The sequence below is a fragment of the Falco peregrinus genome, chromosome 2, assembly GCF_023634155.1.
Source record: "Falco peregrinus isolate bFalPer1 chromosome 2, bFalPer1.pri, whole genome shotgun sequence".
Classification (NCBI taxonomy): Eukaryota; Metazoa; Chordata; class Aves; order Falconiformes; family Falconidae; genus Falco; species Falco peregrinus.
Genome location: NC_073722.1, coordinates 26,376,376 through 26,401,925, shown reverse-complemented (window position 1 = coordinate 26,401,925; position 25,550 = coordinate 26,376,376). Strand labels below are relative to the sequence as shown.

The 25,550-nt window shown below is 41.0% G+C and overlaps 1 protein-coding gene across 1 annotated transcript in view; it reads right to left on the bottom strand.

Annotated features, from left to right (window-relative positions):
• The window catches only part of CFAP299 (cilia and flagella associated protein 299), a 223,396-nt gene that overhangs the window by 103,248 nt on the left and 94,598 nt on the right, over window positions 1–25,550 (bottom strand). The gene's annotated exons all lie outside the window — the stretch shown is intronic.

Sequence of the window (25,550 nt, the reverse complement as noted above, 5' to 3'; positions counted from 1 at the left end):
CCAGCATGCAGCAGGTGCCTGAGGAAACCCATACTGTTCCTTTGAAGGACCATTACCAAGAATGTTTTTATCCCACAGAGACATCACAAAAAAATTCATTTGTCTCAGAGGAACTAAGACTGACCCAAGGTAAGGGACGATGCCTCCCCTTCCTCTTGTAGCTACCATATCCTCTTCTGCTAGACCAAACCTATAAACAATAAGGTATAGGTCTGAGAATATGTTTACAATAACATCTTACTGTCTACACACAAGCACTTGACCTGGTTGAAGGTCAGCGATTTTGATATTCTTCCACAACTTCTTCCACAATACTAGTGCCCAGGAGGTGCAATTTCATATTTTGGCAATATATCCTACCTAGTACAAATGTCTGGTCTCCATGAGAACAGTGAGGAAGAAAAAAAAAAAAGTTTGGCTCCTAAATCAGACTTCAGCTCAGCAGTAGTCAAATCATGTAAGTCCCAAGAGGCTCCACAGCCAAGACCATGGAAATCTGGCTTTTGTGTCTGCTCAGACTTCTAAATTAAAGAATGTATTTGCAGAGCAGCCATAGTAGAACTAGACAAGGAGTGTTTTTCACCCAAATAGTAAGTTACTCCAGAAGAAAAAAAAAAGTTGAAAAATAAAAAAAAGAAAGAGATTTGTAGTCAAGACATTAGGATTTATATGGAAAACATATTTCTGAAATAACACATTTCTTATCATTCTAGGCATCTGAGAATAACTCCCAAGCAAGGCATTTTCCTCTGTCTTTTGGCCACATGGAAATGACAGCAACAAAACTAAAACTGTTATGAGTTGAAGCTTGTGCACTTGCTATTAGCCATTTCTAACTTAAAATACCAATTAAATATCATTCTCATTTTGCAAAGGATAGTTTAGTCTCCCAGCCAGCAAGCAGAAACTGGCAACTACACTGTACACCTGTTATTATGCATTACAATGAAATTAAAATATTTAGAGAATTTGGCAAGTCTACACTGCTAAAACTATGCTGGTAGTTGTAACTGTGAACTGTGTAGATGAATGCTGTTCCTGCTTGCTAGAAAAATATTGCTGCATAAAAAACTACCGGTGGCCAGCAGCTGGCCTTTCAAGATAAGTATCAAAAACACGCACTTTGTGACATTTGGTCAGATGGTATGGGTGCCGAGGCTCTTGTTATTCAGCAGGAGCAGCAGGGAAAGAACCCAAGAATGGCCCCCTTGCAAGCCATGTGCACTGACCTCAATGGGTGAAGTGCAGAGCACTATTTATTCAGGTGCAATAATACAAATCTTTGTGGGTTGGTCTGCAATGATAAAACAAAGAGGATTCCAAAGAATGCGCTCCATGTGCGACTTCCTGAGCTCCACTGTAAGCACACCGCATTTGCAATATCAAGTGACAGCCAGAACCAAAATTATTGTCGTTTGGGGCCGCTGAGTGCAAAACTTGAGCAGCTTTTCAAAATGGAAAAATCTTATGGCACTGCAGAGGATAAGTGGGATGTGGGGAATAACTCAGGGACTCAATGGAGATAGGCTTTTTCTCACTGAAGCACTTATTTCAGCTGCCCTAACCTTTTCATGTGAAAATAAACAGGACAAGCTGGTAATAAAAGGCAATTTATGTGCACTTCTTTTGTCTCCACAAACTAGCTGCACTACTGGAGTACAGGAAACTGTGTGCATCTAAACACAGTGACCGTAGCTTGTGTCATTAATTACTGTGTTTAAGACCAGAGAATTTATGAAACACTACAAGCATACATAGAGGTTAGAATTCTAGTAATGCACAAAAATATATTTCTCATCGTGAACAACAGAAACCAGTGCAGACACCTCAGCATCAATAATACCCTAGATCTGAAAATTAGTCTCAACATAAGCTTAATGCACAGAGACTTCACCCCCCACACACCTGATGCTACTTCTAAGTAATCAATCATTCTTGCATTTCTGACCACCAAATGACTGCAGTTTACAGTGTCATTAAGTTATTTTAACCTCATCCACATGTTGAATAACATCCTTGTCCCAGAGTTTTCAAAAGAAAATACCTAAAGGACCAGTGGTTTCCAAACACCACAGTGGTTGTTTCATAAAGAATATGTAAACTGAATCCTCACTGATACTTTTCAGAGAAAATTACGTTCAGTAATCTTAGGCAGTTTTTCCACAAATAGATCAGAGACATATACTGGTTGCAGGTCAGCTGTTGCGCTACACCTGGCCTATTTCAAGAGCATGGAGAGTGATGAGGTGAACTTCAGCCAGCTCCAGGTATCCTCACCCATGCCTACCCCTGGGGCAGGAGAAGGCAACTCTGGGTGCTTCTGCTTCGATTCCCAGCCCTGAAAACTGGCCATCACTGGTTTCCACAAGCATGGCATTTCTGCTTTTTTTGCCGGCATCATGACCTTCTCATACCCCTTGCACCAGACCCATAATGGAATCAAAAAAGGAGGTAACGGAGTGTTCAGAGAAAGAACCCTACCAGGTATTGAATAGAACCTATGTACCTCACAGAAAAAGAAGATATAAACTGAAAAAAAAGGTACATTGAAGGTATACAGTAAAGGACCCCTACTCAGCATACCAGCATTCCTGCAATGCCTGGGTTCTTTTACTTTCACAGCTATGCATCTGAAACTATTCCAGATTGATACAGACAGTAAACACTACCACTGCTATTCCCTGACCCTGATAGCTTTGGATGCCATCTGGCAGATGAGCGCTTTTCTTCAGGGTTCAATTAATCTTAACTCTGATACGCCACCGGCAACACCTGACTCCTTCAGGTCACAGCATTTCCCACAGGAGCTATGTGCTTCCCAATACATTCTACTTTCCTTCTGACTCTTTCCATCAGGATGCTTGGCCCCCACTAGTCACAGTGTCCCCCACCAACACCAGTGTACATCTCTGCCTCATTGAGTATCTTAGACCTCCTCGTCAATACTTGTCACCTGCTTTTAACATGACACTACATAAGATTCTCAGCCTCAATAAAAATCTCCAAGATGAGCAGGAAAGACTCACTGTCAATCTAAGACATTCATTACTTGTGGAGACATTCACTACTTACAGAGTGAAAACGGGGAATTCCATGTTTCACACTCCATTTCTCTTCTGGATGTACACATATGTCCTAACTTGGAGGTCACTTCAATAATTTATTCAATCTAACCACAGACAGCAAAAGAAATATGAAATGTCAACTGTATCTGATTCTTTCCAATGCTGCTAAGAATAGGATGGAGAGACATCCTCAGGTGAAGAACAGATCAAAGTTTCGAAGTAAAAAGGGAAAGTTCAACTGGGAGTCTTTTTTGGTTTGTTTAAAGCAGGGGTCCTCAATCTGCCCCCTGGTATTTACAGAAACCCCCCAACACCACACACACCCCGCCGGGGGTTGGGGGGGGGGGGGGGGGGGAAACCAGGCAGCCACAGATGACTGCCTGCCACTTCATCCACGCGCTGGCCCCCTGTTTAAAAAGTTTGAGGACCCCTGGTTTAAAGGGTTAGAAGCAAATGCCTGTGAACCTCAAAATTCTGAGGATCAAAGAAGGAACACCTGATGAACTATTTTCTGACATCAACTTCTCTTTCAGTAGAGCGAGAAATCTGGGCCAAAAGCATCCCAAGCTAGCTTTTAGTCAGACCAGACTCCTGAAAGACTACGCATGAGTAAGTATTTACCCATTTTCAACTGTAATGAATACCAGTTAACTATCCACCCTCCTTCTGCCCCCTAGAACAGACAACAGTCTCATGCTTTATACCACATCTTTTCCAGCTGTGTGCCTGAAGTACAGTGGAGGAAAGATCCAGCTGAGAGTGGCATCTCCTTTTTCTTCTCTTCAGGAAAAGATGTCCTTCCACCTCTGACTTTACCTTCCTACAACTGAGGGCAAATGGAAAGCAAAAAAAGAGCTGATCCTGCAATTCCCTGTGCATGCTCCTCAGCTAAGCACAGTGTCAAACACAGCTCTTGAGCATGTAAGCACACTTCCTCAGAAAGCAATATGAAGGCACAGAAGGATGCTATCCCTATATGGATAATGGACCAGTATTTTGGAAGTGAACAAGTAGTTCTCAAAAGGAAAAGGGGCAGGGGGGACAACCCACAAAAAAATTCTTAATTTTTTCTGTTGTTGCTTTACAGGGATTGTGTTTTTAAACGTGGGAAATAAGCAAAACAGAAAACTGCTTCTCAAGTCCATGAAATTGTCCCATTTGAGTATAATGCCAATATGCAGCTGAAAGCACAGGTCCACCAGCCAGCACTGGTGCAATGAAGAAGCAAACATCAACACCAAGACCTTTTGGACATAGTGCTCCTTGGACAGCATCTGTTTTTCTAGAAACGCTAAGGAGTAAGCTAATAAGTTATGCATACCTTCGTTCTGCTATATATTTACCCCAGGCATTTCAACGCCCTTTTACAGATCACCTTTTTTTGTAATTTTTTTTATTTTATTTTATTACAGAGGGCCAGTATTTCAGTTTTTCATTTCCAAATTCTGGTCGAGTTGTCTCCACAGAATGTAGAACAGAAAGCTGTTTTCCCTACAATTTTGTTTCCAGTTTGAGCTGTGGGGACATAAATAGATACAATCCCTTAATGTTATTTTTTCCATTAATTCTTCAGCAAAAATAAATACTAATAACTATTGAAGTATGGTGAGGGTTGGAATGTTTTCTTTTATTGTTGTTTTGGGGGTTTTCCCCCCAGGAACTGCTAAGGACATGACAGAGACAGCAACTAATGTAAACTCTGAGAGTCAAATGCTTCTTCTCAGTTAACCTGTTAAATAGGCATTGGATTGAGATCACTACATTAATTCAAAAAACACTCCTGCAACAGACATATAATTGTATTAAGATTGTAATTCTTTTGAGTAGCCATCTGGAGAGATAACTATAAGCTCACCATATACACATGCTTGCAAATTTGAATGGCCTTTGATGGCAGTACCTGGGAAGACAGGATCGGTGTTGTATATATGCAGAGACAATATGGAGACAAGCTATATGTTTCCAGTTTCAATCCGTGCTAATCTACCAGTTAATGAAGCTATCCCAGCAGCTCAGATGGAAAAGGACTGCCTTGCTTCTTCTTTCTGCCTTCATTGCACTTAATTACAGAGAGCCATAGAAGGTTTATGCATAGATGGGACTGTCCCATCCTTACATTTAAAAATGAATGCCAGACACAAAACATCTGCCATGTTTTCATAATACGTACTCATATTTTGGCAATAGTTCAGAGTTCTGTTATAAACAGCTTGCGTGTACTAAGGCATCTTGGTAAATTGTACATTGGAGGATAGCAAGTACTGGTCCCCGACTCTCCCAGTCTCCTGCTGCTAGGGAGAGGAGTTTGCAGTCAAAGGATATGACAGCCAGCTTGCTTAGGACTAGGGTAAAACTCAACAGCTTTCAAGGTAAGGTTAGAAAACATTAAATAAAAGAAAAGCAGCATAATTAGCTACAGGAATTTTGAACACAGCTCTTTGTACAGCTCTTTCTTGAGCAGTGTCCTGAACCATACTAAAATGAAGTCAAGTTGCCATACTGAAGAAAAAAGCAAAAGAAACACTGGTATAAAATCTATGTAAAAATACTCACAAAAAACATTTTCCTGTTTGTCTATTTGAATCTGCCTTTTGCCTCTCAGCAACAGATTCATTGCCTTTCTGAACAACAGTGGAGTTCAGGCACATCCATCTATCCTAATAAGAAAGAAAAGTGCAGAGACATCAGACACAGCAGGATACCATGATCCAGTTTTTGAGAGAGCGCTTGTCAAAAAGCTGTCAGATGAACTGGGTGTTCCTTTGTCAGAGCCGAGAGGCCCCAGTACTAGGAACAGATGTTCCCAGCTGGAAGCTTTTAAGAAAACTTTAGCCTTCTCCTACCTCATCTTGATGGCTGTCAGAAGTAAGAGCATTAGAAGAAAAGCCCAGAGGACCCCTCTGCTCATATCTGCTCATATGCTCAGTATAAGGAATTTGTCAAAGACTCAATGACTCTCTTCCATCAGGAAGTTTCCTGATCTTTCTTACACCACTTTCAGTCTAGATCATGAACACTGACATGGGTAGCATCAGCACAGGGCTTGAGAGGTAGCATCCTGTGACAAATGTTCCTGAGGTCTTTCTCAGGCACAATGAAGTTTTGGAAAATTATGCTTATGCTGTTCCTGCTGGAGTCTGTATTAAGCCATCACACTAAATATGTCTTCATCCTAAAGATTAAAACAACAAAGCAGAGGTAACAGGCAATGATACAGCAAGTTTCAACATACACTTGCATTTTGACTGATTTCAATTAATTCTGTCTAATAAAACAAGACTTCTCTTGAAAATATCAGGAACTGGGGTTTGTTGCTTTTTTTTCATTGGCAAAGAAGAAACAGGCCCAAACTCAGATTTCTATAGTCGTCAAAAAACCACAGAGAATCAACACTGAAACATAACCTTCTCCTTCATTTAGACTGAATGGTCAGCTGTATGTGAAATACGTTTATTATCGAATCATTGTTCAGACACTGAATGTGTATACAAACCTGCGAGCATTCATCAGGATAAACTCTGCTACAAAAGCCCACAACAAAGTAGGTTTTGAAAAAGAAGAAAATGTGTACATTTCCCTGGGTAAATCAAACTGACTCTGGGAAGACTAGAGTTGTTTGATATGAATTCAAGAACTGACATTTTGATAATGCTGTTTGGCAAAGAAGCATTTACCTGACCCACTACATAGGCATTTAGACTTCATTTCTTTCAACTCTAGTGTGTTTAGGAGGAAAATTATACAGATCAAGAAAGTAACAGAGCTGGCAAAATTCAAAGACTGGATATTACAGCTTCATAGCACTACTGGCTCATATGGAAGGTGCTTCCACTACATCTGGATACATAATAAGAGGTAAATCACGAAGCTAAAATACTTTCCCATTAACGGTTTGAATGAGCACAACTAACATCAAGCTGAACACGTATTCTATCTTCATTACATTCATTGGCCTATGTATAAGTTACCAATTACAGTAAATTAAAAGCACTTGCATTGCCTGCTCTCACCTCATCATTCAGCTTATAGTTCTTTCAAATAATCACACCGAGGGCATTTGACAGAAATAAAACTTGAGATTCCAACCTATTAAAAATACTTCCTTTTGCCTACAGAAATTACAGCTTCTGTGATGTGGATCTTCTTCACCATAAGAAAACAAAAAGGGCAAACTACTCATAGCAGAATAGCCTTCACTGCTGTCTTTCGCCTTCTCCTTGCAATTTTAGTGACTTGGCAGAACGTCTTATTCTAAGGAACTAGAGAAGAATACATCTTACATTTCTAGCTTGTTGTATCATACTTATCTGCTCTTGACTGACACATCCCTGAGAAGTGATTAAAAACCACCTCTTGGATAATATAGCCCTGCTTGACGAACCTGATCTCCTCCTATGACAAGCTGACCCACCTAGTGGATGAGGGAAAGGCTGTGCATGTTGTCTACCAGGACCTTAGTAAAGTCTTGGACACCATCTCCCACAGCATTCTCCTGGAGAAATGAGCTGCTTATGGCTTGGATGGGTGTACTCTACACTGGGTAAAACACTGGCTGGGTGGCCGAGCCCAAAGAGGGATGATGAACGGAGTTACATCCAGCTGGCAGCTGGTCACAGGTGGTGTTCCACAGGGCTCAGCACTGGGGCCAGTCCTGTTTATTATCTTCACCAACTATCTGAACGAGGGGATTGGCTGCACCCTCAGTAAGTTTGCAGATGACACCAAGCTGGGGGGAGTGTTGAACTGCACAATAAGGGTCAGCAGGCTCTACAGAAGGATCTGGACAGGCTGGACTGATGGGCTGAGGCCAACTGTATGAAGTTCAACAAGGAGAAGTGTCGGGTCCTGCGCTTGGGGCACAAGGGCCCCACGCAATGCTACAGGCTTAGGGAAGAGTGGCTGGAAAGCTGCCCAGCCAAAAAGGACCCGGGGGTGCTGGCTGGCGGCTGGCTGAACATGAACCAGCAGGGTGCCCAGGGGGCCAAGAAGGCCAACAGCTTCCTGGCTTGTGTCTGAAAGATTGTGGCCAGCAGGACCAGGACAGCGATCGTCCCCCGTACTCAGCACCGGTGGGCTGCACCTCAGATACTGTGTTCAGGTCTGGGCCCCTCACTGCAAGAAAGACACTGAGGGGCTGCAGCGTGTCCAGAGGCGGGCAATGGAGCAGCCGAGGGAACTCAGGGTGTTTAGCCTGGAGAAAGGGAGGCTCAGGGACTTTATTCCTCTCTACAACTACCTAAAAGGAGGTTGTAGGCAGGTTGGGGTAGGTCTCTTCTCCCAGATAACAAGTGATAGGACAAGAGGAAATGGCTTTAGATTGGATACAAGGAAAAATTTCTTCACCAGAGTGGTTGTCAAGCATTGGAACAGGCTGCCCTGGGAAGTGGTGGAGTCACACCATCCCTGGAGATACTTAAAAGATGTGTAAACATGGCACTTAGAGACACGGTTTAGTGGTCAACTTGGCAGTGCTGAGTTAACAGTTGGACTCCATGATCTTAAAGGTATTTTACAACCTAAACAATTCTATGATTCTGTGTATAAACCGAGATTTCAATGCCTTCTTTGCCTGTTCTTAATGCAAAAAAGTACTCAGGACCAATTCTGCAGGAACAAGATTTTCTGGTCCTGACAAAAACTGAGCCTCTGCAGAGAGATGAAGGTACCACCTGGTGACAGCTGAGACGGTAATTCTGTATTTGTTAGGAGAGAGCTGGTACAAGTGTAGCATGCAAGGCAGGCAAAGCACTAACAGGCCAGAAAGGTGAATGATTTCTCACTCAATAGCTACAGTATCACCAGAACCACAGCAGCTGTCTCTGCCTTTAATATATACAAACATTTAAAACTGAATAAATAAAAAAAGAAGATATCACTGTGGAACACAACACATCCAGCTCACAGCCTGAACAGGGCAACCAGGAAATTAAAGGCTAGAACACAGGTGTGCTGTTAGATCAGCCACAAACTACTGTCCATGATCCCAAACTCGGAAAGGAAGTTGAGATGCTGCATAGTGACTCAGAGCTCAAACAGACAATAAAAAAAACCTCTCGAAGGTAAAGAGGAGCTTGAACCAGACAGGTAAGGTGCATTCAGGCAAGTGAAACTCATATTTTTGTCAAAAACTGGTATATGAATACAGTAGCAACTTCATTCTATAAAAAGAAATGCAGAAAGGTTTTCCCATCCTCACAACCACCAACATGGTACTTCATACTGCTGCACTAATTTTATATCAAAAACCCCTATTTATTTCAGACAAAATGCCAATGTGGGTTTTTTTTAATTCCCTACACACACCCCTTTTTAAACTTTTTTTATTTTTTTTTTACTTTCATCTACTAGGTTCATTAATTTTGGGTATTATACAGTGCCTTCAGATTTACTCACACATATTTTAGGATGAATTCCCCCAGTTCATATTTTAAAGGACACATTCTATCCTGGCTACCTGTTTCTGCAGGCCTATTTTGCATTTCCATGTTTTAGTTCCAAGCTGATTTTTATACTATCACAGCAAGGCTATTGTTATCTCCTGGTAAAACTGATTTTCATACCATACAGTAAAATCATAACTATTTTAAACAGGTCCTGTACATATGTCTATGATTTTGCTAAACACTAATATAGTTTGGAACTGAGCTGTTATTAACTGCTATAACTCTGCTGCTTTTGTCAATTCAGACCCATTTTGGAAAGCAACCTTGCTATTTTTAATGATTCCAGGCCCCGTAACAGACTCCCAAAGGAGCACTGAAAAGGGATCAACGAAGTTTTGTGCAAGTATTGGTGTAGTTCTTGCTATTACATAATGCCGCAACAGCAAAAGAACATCCCAAGAATGCACAAATATTATGAAGCAGGAAAAAAAGAAAAGATAAGCAGAAACCAAAGAGAAGGAAAGTACTCTACTGATTTTGATAGATTAATATTCATTAAGAGTACAAAAACCTTTTAATGAGGCTTAAACTCATGAGTTTGAAAAACCTCTTAAGCTGTCATTAAGCCAAACCATAATACTGTCCACCCAGACTCCATGGGTGAAAACATCATTCAGAACAGTCATGTTGAAGTCTTGCTCCAGAATTTCTGTCAACAATCAATCTGTAGGTTGAATGCTTTAATTCTCCCATTGCACCAGGGAAGGATGGGAATGACCAAACGCAACGAACCATAAACTTGATTCAAAACAAAAGTTCCAATCTGCATAAGGCCTCAGAGGCCACCAAGAAGCATTTTCATCATGAAGCCTGCAATCTGTTCTGCTGCTCTGACACAATCATTGATCATGATGCCAGGCCTCAAACCTTTAAAGTTCTCATGCCTAAGTTGCCCAAGTTCACCAGCAGTAATTGATCACTCAGTGTTTTCTTACGATACAGCACTGATAGATCCAACTGCAACACAGGAAATAGAACCCTCAGTGTGACATAACCCAAACATGTGGAATTTGGTCTTCTCCCTTCTCCCCATTATCTCAGTGAACCTGGAACACACTCCTGAACTGGGCATCCTTGCAGACCAAAAGCAATGTGTGGCTTTCTGATGCAGCCTTCTGTCTCTTGCGTGCATTAACCTGAAATACAGCAAATCAGGCAAACAGTCAAGGTTTATTTCCTGCTGTCTGAAGAAAGAGTAAGGGAGGCAGGAGAAAACTCTTTAGATAGATAGATAGATAGATAGATAGATAGATAGATACACATTCCCTAATCAAGCACTATGATAGTGCTATTTATAAAGGAGCTGCATTTCAGATGGAGTAGCTCTCTCCATACAAACTTAAAAGTACACAAAAGGTATATCCATAATGCAGCACTACCTACTAATAGTGCACTAGCTCCCTAGGTCATGCCTGTATTGCACCATGGTCCAGTGCCCCAGGGAGCTGCTCCTCTGTCACTGGGGGGACTAAGCAGCAGAGCCAGGGCTATCTCAGTCCGCACGCGGGCACTCTGTGTGAAAGTCTATATTGTAGAGACACAAAAGGCAAATACCGTTGACTCCAGGAGGAGCAAGATCTAGTTCAGCCAAACGACCTGCTACCACTTCAGTACCAATTCCACCTCTCCCAGCAATGTTTTCTCAAATAGTATGGCAAAAGGTCTTCTGACTGATGGAGGAAATAGAGGAAGACAATTTTTTTGAGCAAAACTGAAATAAAGAATTTGAGCAATATAATACACAGCTGCCTAAATATTTCAGTAAATAAAGGTTAATCTATAACTAGCCTCCTTCCAGCCCCCTAGAAATGCAAGGCCATCATTTTACTGTGGTGTAACAAACTTTGGCTTTGGCCTCATGTACATATGGTACAAATTAGCACCTGCATACCTCAGTTATTAAATAAAAAACAGCTCTTTCTACATGACCTGTAGAGTTCTTGTATACAAGGACTTATCCAACAGCATTATGTCTTCCCTTATCAGATGTGTGTGGTATGACATAATGAATGTAGCGCTGCAGTGCAATTGGCGCTAGTTCAAGTCCCAAGCATTGGGTCGCATTTCCCATCGCATTGTTTTAAAGCGGATACTATGGGCTTGGTGGCTAATGGATGGAGACTTGGAATTTTACCTCAGATCCTTCAAATTTAACTTAAGTCTGGTGAACTAAACTCTGTCTCTAGGGAAAAATGCATCTGTCAAAACCACCGCTTACAGCATATGGCTGAATCAAGATGTACACACCAGCAATTTTTATCTTGATTTGTTGCACATAAGTTAAGGTGCCTGCTCTGCAAGCAGGATTTCAAATGAAAAGTTGCTGTTCTAGATATTTTTCCAAAGCGGTGCTTGGGGATTTAGATGGGGGAAAACAAATTGTTTTATTGTTAAAGCACGTCTCTTGGTGTTAAGGGGACCTAGTTTCTATTTCTGACTCTCCCAAGTGTACCATGTGAGCCAACAAAATGCTTTACTACTGTCTCTAGATTTCATCCTTAACCTAGTGTACCAGGGGCTCATGAAAACAGTGGACTTGCACCAACTGTGGATGAAACCATTGATTTCTTACTGCTCTCATATACAAACAACATTTGGCTTAATAACAACGTAGCCATCTTTACTCACAACTGCCAGCAGATTCAAGAACGTGGAAACTTCTTCAGGTGATACACTCCCCACCAGTGTCCTGAGACTCCAGGTGCTGCCTCTGGACACCATACAGGTCAAGCCTTCTTCAGCATTTTAAATATCAGTCAAAAACTAATTGCCCCTTAGGAAAAAGACCTTCAATAGAACAGGCTTTACTGAAGGGGGGTGGGGGGCGGGGTGGGGGTGGGACCCATGTATCTGGCTATTTTTTGTTCAATATAGCAGAAATCATTGGGGCACTAACGTACAGGATCGCAATGCAGTATATATTTATACATTTAGCTGCCGATTAAAGCATTCTTAGTTAGTCCTGTCAATACTGGTTCATTTTTGTACATTTCTCCAACCTTTCAATAGTATGCTGTAGGCTACTGCCAGACAGATTTCCCTAAAGACAAGCTCTATTACTCAAAAACAGAGCTGTGAAAGTACATTTCTAGTGCAGAGACCCCTCCTCACATCCTGAAGACGTTGCAGTGACTGCCTCACACAGAAAGTGATTGAGAAGAACCATGTCATAATAACTTTCAGGAACCCAAATTATTATCTGCTGGCTGGGTCACATCTCAAGCTGACACAAGCTAGACTTGGGCCCCCATGCTGAGCTGCGAACTCACTCCCGCTCAGTTCTGAACTTCCTTCATGCCTCGATGTGGGCTTGAGTTATCAAAATTAACCTAGCATTAAAACTTTGGATCTCGTTTTCAGGTATTTGATGAGGCTGATGTTCTGGTCTAAACCAATGTTTAAACAAGTTGAAACAGCTCAGCACTTAATGCACAGGGGTGAATTTCCTCAGCTACTACTCAGGTTGATACTTTAATGCAATTCTGAGTAGTGATCCATTTTTTTCTATTCACTTTAGTCTAGGCAAGCAGCCCTGTAAAATATGCCTCAAGAGTTCCCTTGCAGTAATCATTCTCAAAGGGTCAGTCAGTGTCAAACAGTAACATTAATTTGCTCTGCACTTGCTCAAAGTCTGCATAAAACAAAACTTTCAAGTGCAAACACTGAGACATCCAAGATTAGATTAAGTGTCTCCCTTTTCATCTCAGCTGAACACTGGCCAGTAAATACTCTAAATGGTGTTGGACAACTTTGTGCAGCTGTTCATTAGAGCTGACAAGAGGAAATCATTAAAGACAGAAACTTCCAGTCACTTGACTTCCACACCAAAATAGAATACAGTGGACATGTCCATGACTCAATTTGCATGCTCTCAAGAAAACTGCCAAGCATGGGCTTGCCTTATAACACAAATGAGTATTTTTCTCCAACGTAATTGAGAACTTTCCAGTTCTGTTCTCCCCGGCTGCCATGCTTAAAAATCCAGTAGCTGGAATTTATGTAATTGCAATTTCACTTTGCGAATATTGTTGAGCTCTTTTTATGCCTGATTTTCTCAACAGCTGCTTCTTGGAGTTGAAGTCTTTACTAATTGTTTCAAACATTTAATGGAAAAATGCAAACCACACTTGATACAATTATTACACAAAAAAAGAGAAAAATTCTCATGGTTTGGAAGATGAGGGGACTAAAGGTTTTTGTGTTGGGTTTTTCCCCCCTTTTGTTCTCCTTTGCTCTTTAAGAACAGCACATGCAAAACATTTATGAAGCCAACACAGCTGCAGGGCCCACTCACCAGACCAGGCACTGTCTACTCAGTATCCTTTCTAGCTTTTTATAGATACAAGTTAAAAACACCATGAAATTTATTTCCTGTAATAATGATTCCCAAATATTTTCTTTGAAAGTCAATGTTTCAGCAAAACTCTCCCCAAAATGTGGAGTTAATGCATTTACATTGTGTTAACATAGTCCTTCCTGCTTCCTTCATTGTTCCCCCTTCATACACTCTTTGGTGCTTTATTTTACCTGCCTCGGTCTTCATGATCTATGAGTCCAGGCTGGCACAAACACCTCTGTTCATTGTTTATTGAGAACTGGCACACCCAACACTGGAGAAAAGGCCACAGACCAATATACAGAGCACACATGTAGGCTCAGAGGCTCTTTTCCTAAACTTCTCTCTTTCCTACTGTAAATTCCTGGGCAGATAAATTTATAGCTCATTTTCCTCTTCTTTATTTGCTTCAGGCTGCTCCTGGTCTCCACCTCTGCATTTTCAGTGTCTAGCCCAACCCCAGGAAGGACCTCTAGAAGCTGTTGTAAAGTAAATATTATTATTTTAAGCTAATAAACATAAGATCTCCTGGCCTACATACACAATCCATTCCAACACACTGATATCATTTCCTCACACAGCACTTGTTCTTTTAACAATTCTACAGACTTCCTTCCATAACAGCAACCCTCTCCATAGTGTAAGAAACACAAGCAATACTTGCCTATATACACCAGACTCTAGACTGCCATTCACGAGGCCATTCGACATTACTTGCAGCGACTGGAAAGCTGACACGGATAACAGCCTAGGACATTGCTCAGAGTATGTCAGCACTTGGTTACAGAACCTGGAGGAAGCCTGGGAGCACTGCCATGTGCTGTTTAGTCAGCATCAAACAGCACGGACCGCTCCTGTACCACCTTCGCTTGGTCATACCAGCAAAGCAGCTCCGGAACAGGGCAAACCGGATAATTAATATCCCACAAAACAGCAGAGGAAGAAGAACAGATTGCATACCTAAAAGCTTACTTGCTTATGCCAAATACATCATTCAGTCTAATAAATGACACTGGACCTCACCAAATTGAGAATGTTTCCCCACTGAGGTTATAACAACATGAGAAAACAATATAAAAATGCAAAGCCCAGTTAGCAATGATTGTTCCTAGACTCTTTTTACAACTGTCAGAGTTAAGACAGCAAAAGCATTGAAAGCATATGTATGAACCCAGCCTGGACGGAAATGAGCTCCAATTTCTGAGGCTGGAGTGCACATCCAGGTAAGGATGCAAGGAAGAAAGAGATGATGGAGCGCACAATAATGAGGAGTTTAAGGAAGGCAGAAACTAATGTTACTTTGGCATTTCTTCCTTCTCAGAGGACTTTGCTTTAAAATATCAGGAGTACCCTTCTAAAATAAAGTTTCCACATTAATTTTATAGATAATAAAGCTATGGTTCAACAGCTGTTGTATAATGTTTCTGTTTAGAAAACATGCCCAGGTCTTTGGGCCTGCATCCTATGAGAACCTACACAAGCAACTGGCACATCAGACCTACGATACTTAGCACAGATTTTGAGCTGTTTAGAGGGTTTTGTTTTTGCATCAGAGACAGACCATTACTTGTATTTTACCAAGACCTAAGAGTGCCCAGCTGGCTACTGCAGGAACAGAAAGATGAAACATGAAATGGCAAAGTGTTCAGAGCATATCCTTAACAACACAGAACACAGAAGTAAGGATACCCAACCTCAGATAAATACCTAGGCATTGTTGAAAACTGATGCAGGTCCACTTGCAAGACAAACTCCCTCTTCTGTACTCTGTGCCCAAGGAACAATTCACAGACAGTTGAGACTAATCTAGACCATTCAACTGCTTTGATTTTATATAGCCACAGTGTTACTGTAGAATCCTTCCCTACAAAAGCCACTTTGTGGCTTCACACCATCACTAATGCATTTTTGTGATCCCAGGTAAGCCTAGGCTAGGGTTTGGGGTTTATTTAATTTTTAAAAATGAAAGGTATCAAAGGTTTCATGTTACCCTCTCTTCATGTTTGACAAAAATATTTGGATTTGGCGTTTCTAAAAAAAGCACTTGGTCATTGTCTGCCCACACACTCACCACCAAAGTTTGAGGCTACATACCTTTGCAGGAGAGACTATGACATCAGGGCAGCACAGGTTCCCGCACACTATCTGCATTCTCAAATTCCTTCTTGACTGGGGCCATTTGGGATGTTAGCTGTGAAGGAGGAGGAGGTCATCATCTTCTACAGTGATTTACTCTACCCGCTGATATTTAGGATCTGCACCAAAAGGCAATTTTTCATTTCACTGCCTGTTTTTCTATTCTTAACCCATTTAGTTACCATCTTAGACAATGGTTGCTATAAATTTACTCTGTAAATTTTGGTGTGACAGTAATATCTATGCCTATACATGTTTAAAAAACCCACCAAAACAACAACAACAGAAAAACCCACCACAAAACCCTAGCAACTTGCACACATTATTTCAGAACTGAAATTTGAACAGTGTTTGTCAGCTTACTATTCTCCCTTCTATGGGCAGCTTTCAAGGAACCTCCTGGGAAAAGCCAGTCACGCAGCCTGATATTTCAGAAATATCTGCTAAATGGAACAAGCAATTCTTAGCAGCCAAGGCCACATTTTGATCCCTAATGTTCATGATCCTGATCTGTGTTTTGATCCATGCAGCATCCAGCTCTGACTTGCTTTTCCTTGCAAGAGAAGGGGGTGATCTGCCTGGAGCCTCAGGTTTTGGTTACAGTTTGTTACCTGAGGTATTGAGCGATTGAGACTAATCATCTTCAATATTCTGCAACATGGGAGACCTGAATTAGGTGGCGATTCCCACAGGTGATACTCCTGAAGTATATTTACCTGACAGCAGTGTTAATTGTTTAACCCAGCAGTGTTTTTGTGAAGTACTAAACTTCAATCTGCGCTGGACGCCAGATTCATATACACTGCATAGAAAAGAAAGGAACAGAGTACGGTGTGAAGGGATAAGCGTAACCTAATTCAAGGGACATGGCTTGACAGTCTTTGCCTAACATCCAAGTCAATACAGTTTACTTTGTCAGTATCTACTGTTCATATTTGTAACTGCTAGGTTTCAGCTATGTTCAGAGCCAAAAGTAAAGGAATTGGCTGTTATGATGAAAAATGAGTGGCCCAAGAGATATTTTAAACAGATCTATCTCATTTTATGTGTCAATTAAAAGATAAAATTAGCTTTATTTTACCCCACCTTATTTTGACAACTCTAGTTGTCAACACTAGTTCAGAGTCATATGATAAACAATATTTTTATACTCATCACCTGCAAGCACCAGTTGAAGAAAAAAAAAAAAAGAGCCTACAACTGTTACAGTTCTGCACGGAAAACAGGAGTTGCTTTGTTTGCAGTCATATTATTTCACTGTTGCTGATGGCTAAAAGCAGGAGTCCATTCCCAACATATTTACAATGTTTAGTGATTCCTGTTGTTAAACAAAAAGGAACTAGTTACCAGGAAGCACAGAATACATTAGGGAAATCCCCTGTGAGCAAACTCAAGGGGAAAGCCCTCAGAGGGAGGCACCTAAAGGCAGGCACTGATCTTGAATGTCCATCCTGTGACTGGACTAAGTGCAGGGCTTTTCAAAGGCAAGGGGCACAAGGCTTAGTGTTACTGCCGCTTACGTTTTCTAATAACTTCTCCCTCCATCTTGTTCTCTGTAGTAGACCCAGAGTAATTAACTGATGTGACAGTAAAATAAGTCACAACTAGTTATCAATTTAAATTGAACACAGGTGGTTAGGAACAGTTACTGAGCATTGAAACCATGGTGGAAGTATTTCCAAGCTGACTAAATATCCCATCTGTATGAAGCATATCCAATTCTCTCTTTTTTTCTTTTATTTCACAAATATTGCATGGGATGAAGGAATGTCAGGGCTGAACTCTCCAGTACAGATGTAGAACACATGTATTTGCATCAGTTTAAAGCAAGATTACAGACACTAGAAAGCAGCTGTGGTTTGGCACTAGAAATCTTCCATTTTAATTAACTTACGTCCAAATGATCTCTAGAAAGTCTTCTTCCTGTTGCAGGAGTAAGATTACTTCTATTAGGACAGGTTTATCGAACAGATTTTCATGGGGGAAAACTATAAGAAATAATTACTGCAACTCAACAAACTCCACATAACACAATGAATCAATTTGTACATAAGCAAGTTCAGCAAGTTCCACAGGTTATGCCAGCAATAATGTCAAAATACATGTGACTGAAGCCCACAGAATATTACCCACCACATGCAGACCACTGCCAGGTGTGCTTCGAGGGGATCTTTCCATACCTCCCAATTTGTCTCCTACTTATCTTCTGCATTTCTTCCTGGCTCAGCTCAAGAGAAATTGAGTCAAAGTGGGATCAACTCAGTCAATGAGCAATTGTTCCATTACATCTCTCATCAGGATCATCATTAGTCAATAGGAAATGATTTTACTCCCATACTTGGATGCTGCACAGGGCTACTTGAGCACAGAAAGAAGAATTTGACTAATTCAATTTTTAAGAGTCTTGAGATTGAATCCTTAACAACTCTACACAATTCATCCTTAAGATCAAATCCATGTCTACGGTGCTGGAAATAAGACTGCACCAAGTCCAGTTTACTTTTTCTTATTAACAGCAACAGGCTGTTGGCTGCAGTAAAATTAATAACTGACTTAGCCTGCTGCTGAAATTTGTAGCGATTAAGCTTTGAATGTTAAGAACCTAGAATAATTACCATCTCACAAATAATGTCTTTTTAATAAATCCCTATTCCAAATAATTTTTTTTCTGATATTAACAGTCCCAGCTACAATGATTAAAGACAGGGTTAAAAAGCTGAGTTTCTAGATGGGTGATATTTTGGTCCATCCTGAATTAGAAGGAAAAAAAAAAAAATAATGAAAGACTCAAGTAAGAAATACAGAACTACCCAATATATTAAAGCTTGTGTATTGTGTTTAAAATGCTGTTTCTCTTGTTGATGGCAAAACTCATGCTAATTTACTGCTAAAATGAGATTTGATCAATGTTTTTTAAAGTCAATCATTTCAGGATTAATTTTTATTGCAAATAACAAACCTAAGAATGGAAAGAAAACAAACTGCTTTATTCAAGATGTCATGTTGTGATTTTAGGTTTGAGAAAATCACCTTTAGCTTTGAAACTTTTAAAGAAAATATTTTAAAAAAATGTTAACTTTTGTAATGATAACCCATAGAATTAGCCATTTGAGAACTGGAAATCTGACATGTCCATTCAGATTTCATGTTTCGGAATAAACAAGACACCTTGCTTTTGGTAACTTTTAAAAAATACTATATACTTAAAAAACTGCTATCTTTTTTCCTTTTTCTATTTGTATTTATCCATTTGGTGCTATAACAGAATTATCTTTAATGTAGCTACAGCTAATACATTTCTTTCTTCAAACCACATGTAACTCTTGATAACTTGATGTATTAGGATAAACGATATGTGCAAGAAAATACTGAGGTGAAGAAGGCTAAAAAAAGACAAATCCTAAAGGCATTTGAAATTCAAAGACCTGGGTTTGGAAACACCAGAAACAGCTTACAGACAAGCTTTGGAAAGCTATGAGAAACACAACTACCCCTGGAACTACACATGACGTGTTTAAGCAGGGTTATGATACCTGCCCCTTTTTCAGTAATGCAATGAGAAATGACAAAATCTGCCCAAGTAACAAATTTACTTTTTAAGGAGTAAGAGAAATTCTGAAGTTATTGAATGATGTTACGCATTCAACCACCTTGAAAATCAACTGTTTTCCTATGTATTGTATCCATGAAACTAAAAATCCTAATTGCTAGTGAGGGCAGTATGAAAGACCCACTACCCAGGCTGTCATGTCATTGTCTCCCAGCTGGCACATGAAACCCAGATGCCTTAACCAAGCAGAAGAGAGTCAAGGACTGAAGGTGATCTCATGATTACCATGGCCAGATTACACGCATGCAAGCAATTACTCTTTAAACCAAAGCAAATGTACCCAGAGCCAAAAATACCTTCCCATTGGAGAGTCAAAGCAATTGCCTTACCGGCGCTGAACCCTATATACATAGCAGCGCAGCTGCTCACCTGTAAGTTAACAGGTCTCTATAGGAGTTACACCAGCAAAGGGTCTTATTTTCTTCATGTTTTTCAAAATATTAATAAACTTAGTTTTATTTGATAGGAAGTACTGCTTCATCTGCTCCTCATTGAAAACTATTTCTTTGTTACATTTAAAGAAAGCACGTCTTTCACTGGGAAGTATGACCGAGTCCTGAGGCCAAGGTTAGCTCAGGACAAGATACCTTTTCGGAACTATTCATGTGAAATGCTGATGACATTTACGAGTGCCTGAAACCATCCTCAGGCCCCGCACAGATGCACCGCAGGGATAACCCCTATATATCTTGCATGCTGTAGCAAGCCTACAAGGCTAATATGCCAACAGACTCCCAGGGGAAGCTGCCCATGGCAACCTGGAGGCAGGTGTAGTTCGATACAGCCTACAAACACCCCAGAAAGCACTCTTCCGGAATAACCCAGACATGGGCAGTGAGTTCATGCAGCTGGGATGAGTATAGCGCTCAAGCTTACGTAAACAGTACAGGAGTAGGAAAAAATGGAAGAGTTTTGGGTGCATTTTAATTGCACATAAAAAAAATCACCATTACGCGTTTCTCAAAAGTTCAGTGAGAATACTGCACTGCCAATACCTACTAAGTCACACTGAGTACAGTGAAACATACATAAAATGCAAGATGAAATCATACCATGGCCTGCTATTTTGCTACTCTGACATTTTCCATTCCATTAATTCCACTCAGTTACGCAAAATTCATATGAATAAACTCTCAAAGCTTGGCAAAATCTGTACTATGAATTTGCAGAAAAAAATATCTAAATACAAACATGGGCTAGAGTATGGTGTCATCTTTTGTTAAATGCTATATTTAAAAAAAAGAAGGGGAGGGGGAATAAGTACGCTAAACTACAATATTACTCCGACAGGATAAAGTGAATACTCAAAATACAGCATGCAATGCTGTCAGAGGATGCCAGGCAACCTTTGGAAAAAGTTTATTTTTTAAACATCAGCTGCTACTGATGTTGGCAGCTCTTCCATAATCGACAGAAGAACAGAGAATACACTAAAAACACACAGTTCTGAACTTCTGAAAAACTTAATTTGTCTCCAGTCTCCAGCTCCTGAAAGATGCAGTTGTAAAAGGCAGGGATACTTCGGGTTGTTACAAGCCCGATGGAAAGAATGTAATGCATTTAAATCACATTCACTATAGAAATATTCCAAGTTAATGTCAGCGCAAGTCCTGTAACACTGTTTTCATGCACTGAGTTGTCTCCTTTTCTCTCTGGCTGATGGCTTTTCTGCTGCCCTACATTAAGTGAACCTCAATGCAACCTTGAACACTGTGGAGTGTTCCTGCCCCCTCTTGTCACAGCTCCATTACTACCACACTATGTTGCTATTTCCATAGAAACTTTAACTCCTTGACTCTCTCGTCTGTCTTAGGGATCCTTCTCCTCCTAAGACATCTTATTTTTAATGCAGATATCCTTTCTTTAGGTTGCAACTCATAATATTTCATACAGCCTTTCAGTCTGCTGCTCCTACGTGTTTTGAATCGACACATAGGTCCCAGGAAAGAGAAGATGTGACTTCTAAAATTGCTGTTTATACTGTCAATAATTCAGGTATCTTCCCTCTTTTTAATAGCAGGGATTCCTCAAAACTGCATGACAGCGTTAGGAAATCAACTGTTCCCCAGTTTGCATGACCTTCCAAATTGGTCTTCTCAACCCAGCGGAGCACTGGCACCACAATGTCTCTGCTCCCAGCAGCAGCCCTCACAGCTCTGCCTGATGCAGCAGCACGCCAAGCCACTCCAGGCATGCTGCCTTGCTCAGAGACAGCCTGAAGTGCTACAAGGCACTGCCCAGAGCCGAATGGGGGGATAGAGAGAAGGCAGCAGAAGGGGTTCAGCTCTGACAATACACCAGTGAACACATCTAAACCCCAGCAGGCTCCGCTGGAAATAAACCCTCTTAAAGAGCACATCAGGGAAAAAGGCCTGTATAGAGGAAAGTGGCTGTGGCCATTCAAGCTAAGGCAGAAAAAAATAGGAAAAGTGTGAAAGACTTCTGTTTCACAGACACAAGTATGGACACACATTTCCTTTTATTTAGCAATTTTTTATTAGAATTAATATCATTATGCCTCAGAAGAAAGACCTGAAAGATCTGGATACAGTAATTTTATTTCTACCCAGTGCATGTGCTTTTCATCTGTTTCCATTGCCCTGTGCCTGATACACTTTGCATGTGAAGACTTCATAATTTTCCATACGTTTCTCTTTGCAATGGGAAATACCCTACCTCTATCTTATCAACAGGGCAATTGGCAGACTCATCACATGATTTTTCTAAAGTGTCTAATTGCAACTCTGCTTGCCAAAAGATGTAAGATAAGGCTGTGGCAGAGGAACTCAGACCACTTAAAGACCAGAAGACAACTATCACTTTTCAGTGCCCCTCCTCTTCTGTGCCTCTCTCGTGTATTAATCTCTCCAACGCCTCTCAGGTCTACCTCTTCGTGCAGAACTCTCCTGAAAGAAATCTTTGCCTCTCTCTCTCTGTTTTTCATACATACAAGGTCCAGTGAGCATGCAATGCTACCAGCTTTCAAGTGCAATCTAATCAACTGAGGTGCCAAAAATCCCAGTGGCTTCTCACACCTTTCAGGAATAATGGAATACATGGACATCTTTCCAAACCATCTCCTTCCTCATCTTGCCTGTATTAGTTTGTTTTCCTTTTTGTTTTTCTTTTTTTTTTTTCCCTCTTTCTTTTTTATGACAGTTTCTTTACTTTCAAGTTCAAAAAGCTTCTCTGTGCAGGTCTTTGGGGTTAGAAAGATTTCTTGTGACTACCCATAAAACAGTATCTTCCTTTAAACCTCAAGTCTATTCCCTGCTCTCATACTAACTTTTCTAGTAATGTTACTCATAAAAGTCCTTCTAAAAAAAGTTGTCTGCTCAGAATCTGGCTACTTCTGCACAAGAACTTTACTGATAAAAGGGCAATCCCGAGGTGCAAAGACTCTTGCTTTCCTCCTCCCAATGCACTGGACATGTTCGAAGGCCTAGAGCACCTCTAGTGTAACAGCTAATCCCAGCTTCACCTCAGAACTGGAACCCCAAGAGCTTGATTTCAATATGATGGCTCAAATATATTCTAAGGATCCATTAAAATCAAGAAAAATGTTCCAGTTTACCTACTTGACTTAATTGGCTTTAAAGGTACCTGAATCAAGATGTAAAAACTGCTACATCCCCATGTTTCACCCAAAACATTATAATGAAATCCTCTGTCCTGGCACCGGACCAAGAAAAGCCTTCATGCTTCATTGCGGGCACCAACAAAACCAGGAACGTTCCAGAAGCCCTGCAAGGCACCGGCAGGCAGGTGCCACCACAGGCTCCCAGCACTCTGCGGCCTAGGAAGCCCGTGTCCTCCAGTCCTCCAGGCTCTGCCAGCCTGGCACCACCATGCCTGTGGGCCAGCACAGCTCCGGGAGGTTGGCTGCTGATGCAGACAAGGCTGCACTGCAATGCAGACACAGAGGGTGACAAAGTTACTCTGTGCATCGCATTTAGGCCTAGCACTGCAAAGCTTCCTTCGCAGAGGGACTTCTCCCACAGAAGTCAGCTACAAAACTCCCGCCTCTCAAAATAACACAGGGCCAGACCCAAAGTGAGGCTTTCCTTCACACCTTTAGAAATAAAAATATGAATTTTGCAAAGGGATAAGTTGAAAAACATATCTCAAGAAAAAACCAGCAGTGCCCAAAATGCTCTATTAAACGTGTTTTCCAGTGACATCACTGCAGCTTGTAGCAATGAGAACTGAAAATAAACCACAAATTCACAACAGACCTCAGATTCAAGACAAACCTTTGAAAAGGAAAAGCAGGGGAGGGGGGTGATGAAGGATTGGATCCTTAATTACATGACATTTGGCTTTAGGTCACCGGAAAGGCAAACCTGCACTCTCTCTGTCTTCAAAGCTCCCTTACAAGGTTTAAGAAAGTGCCCATCAGCCTCCACCCTGCCTTTGGTGCTCATATCAAGGGCAAATGGTTGGGCAGTGGAAGTCTTCACATGAGGCTGAAACACAATAGTGCTGGGAATTCTTCTTAATTTTTTACTTTAAACTTGATCTTTCAGCTGCATGACTGACCAGGTTTTTACCTCTGCTCAACACTGAATGTCCTGGGTCTGCAAACCAGAGACAAACACAGCCATTGTGTGGTGTGCCAAGGAAATGGAGAGGCATTGACAACCATTGCTTTCCAAGGCCAAGGAAAGAAAATACTTGTCTATCAATTCAGCTCGTTACTGTATATTACATTATATCTATTACCAACTGCTGACAATGACTTTAACATTTCCGAGATTAAATAAAAAACAGGTAAGAGTCTGATTTTGTTCTCCTGATGTCTGCTGTGGTATTTCTTTCTTGGACAGCACAAGACCACTTTCATTCATCATCATGTATTTAAAATGATGGGCTTTTTCACCCTTACAATCCATCTATTTTGACATCCCCTAATGCTGTACAAAATCTCTGGCACCACAGTTGTACCAATATCAAAACCAGCACCTCTAACTCAGAAGGGCAGCTTCATTGCAGAAGCAACTAGAAGAGAAGCCAAACTGCCTTCCTAGGAAAGAAACGACCTGCAAAACTTCCAGCACACATTTTACCTTTCAGCTGCATTTCTCACACGAACCTAACTTCATTCTACTACACCTACCTGCCTTCTCCCTCAACTAGAGAGCAATCTGATTTCCCTCAGCTGACTTCTGCTAACACCCAGCTATCCTGTGGAAACTATGTCCCCCCTCTATCCCTACCACTGCCCAACCCGGTATGTTCTTTCTCCCGCAGCTGCTGTCCCATGAGCATGAGGCCACACAACATGTGCCGCCACAGTGGCTTGGGAAGCCCAGGCAAAGAGTCAGTCCTCTTCTAGCCCTTTAGATGAGACAGGAGACACAGCACAAAGCCATGTCCTACACTCTTATTCCATGTGCCCCATTTAACCCGAATAGCCCACACAAGTTACATTCGCCCTTTACTTCTCTGGGCAAGTTCATGAGCTAGACCAAAACCTGGGCCTACACTTCTGTAACTGGTGGATGGATATACCATTTCCTATTTACTAAGGAAAACATTAACATCACCCAAAACAAAATCCATGTTCCCTGTTATAATTGATTCCCTCTTTAGTTTACTTAGCATTCTGACTAAGTATTTGTTCTAAGGAACACACAGAACTATTCCACAAGCAGAAACTTGTTCTTCATTACAGAGAAAGGAAATGCAGGAAGGAAAGAATCTATATGCGTGATTGTATCTCCCCTTACATTAAACTCAAAAGCCTGTGATACTGTTCATTTGTTATGCCCTCAGCATCAATCTTCAGGAATAGCAAATTAGTCAGAATAATTAACAATGACATCTCAATAAAAACAAGAAGGAAGACAGACCTCACCTTTTGAAGGAAGGATAAAGAATAAGTAATGACACAGAAAGATAAAATGTTTCCATTTCTTTCAAAACTACAGAAGGGAGAAATTACATGAAATGAAGTTGGA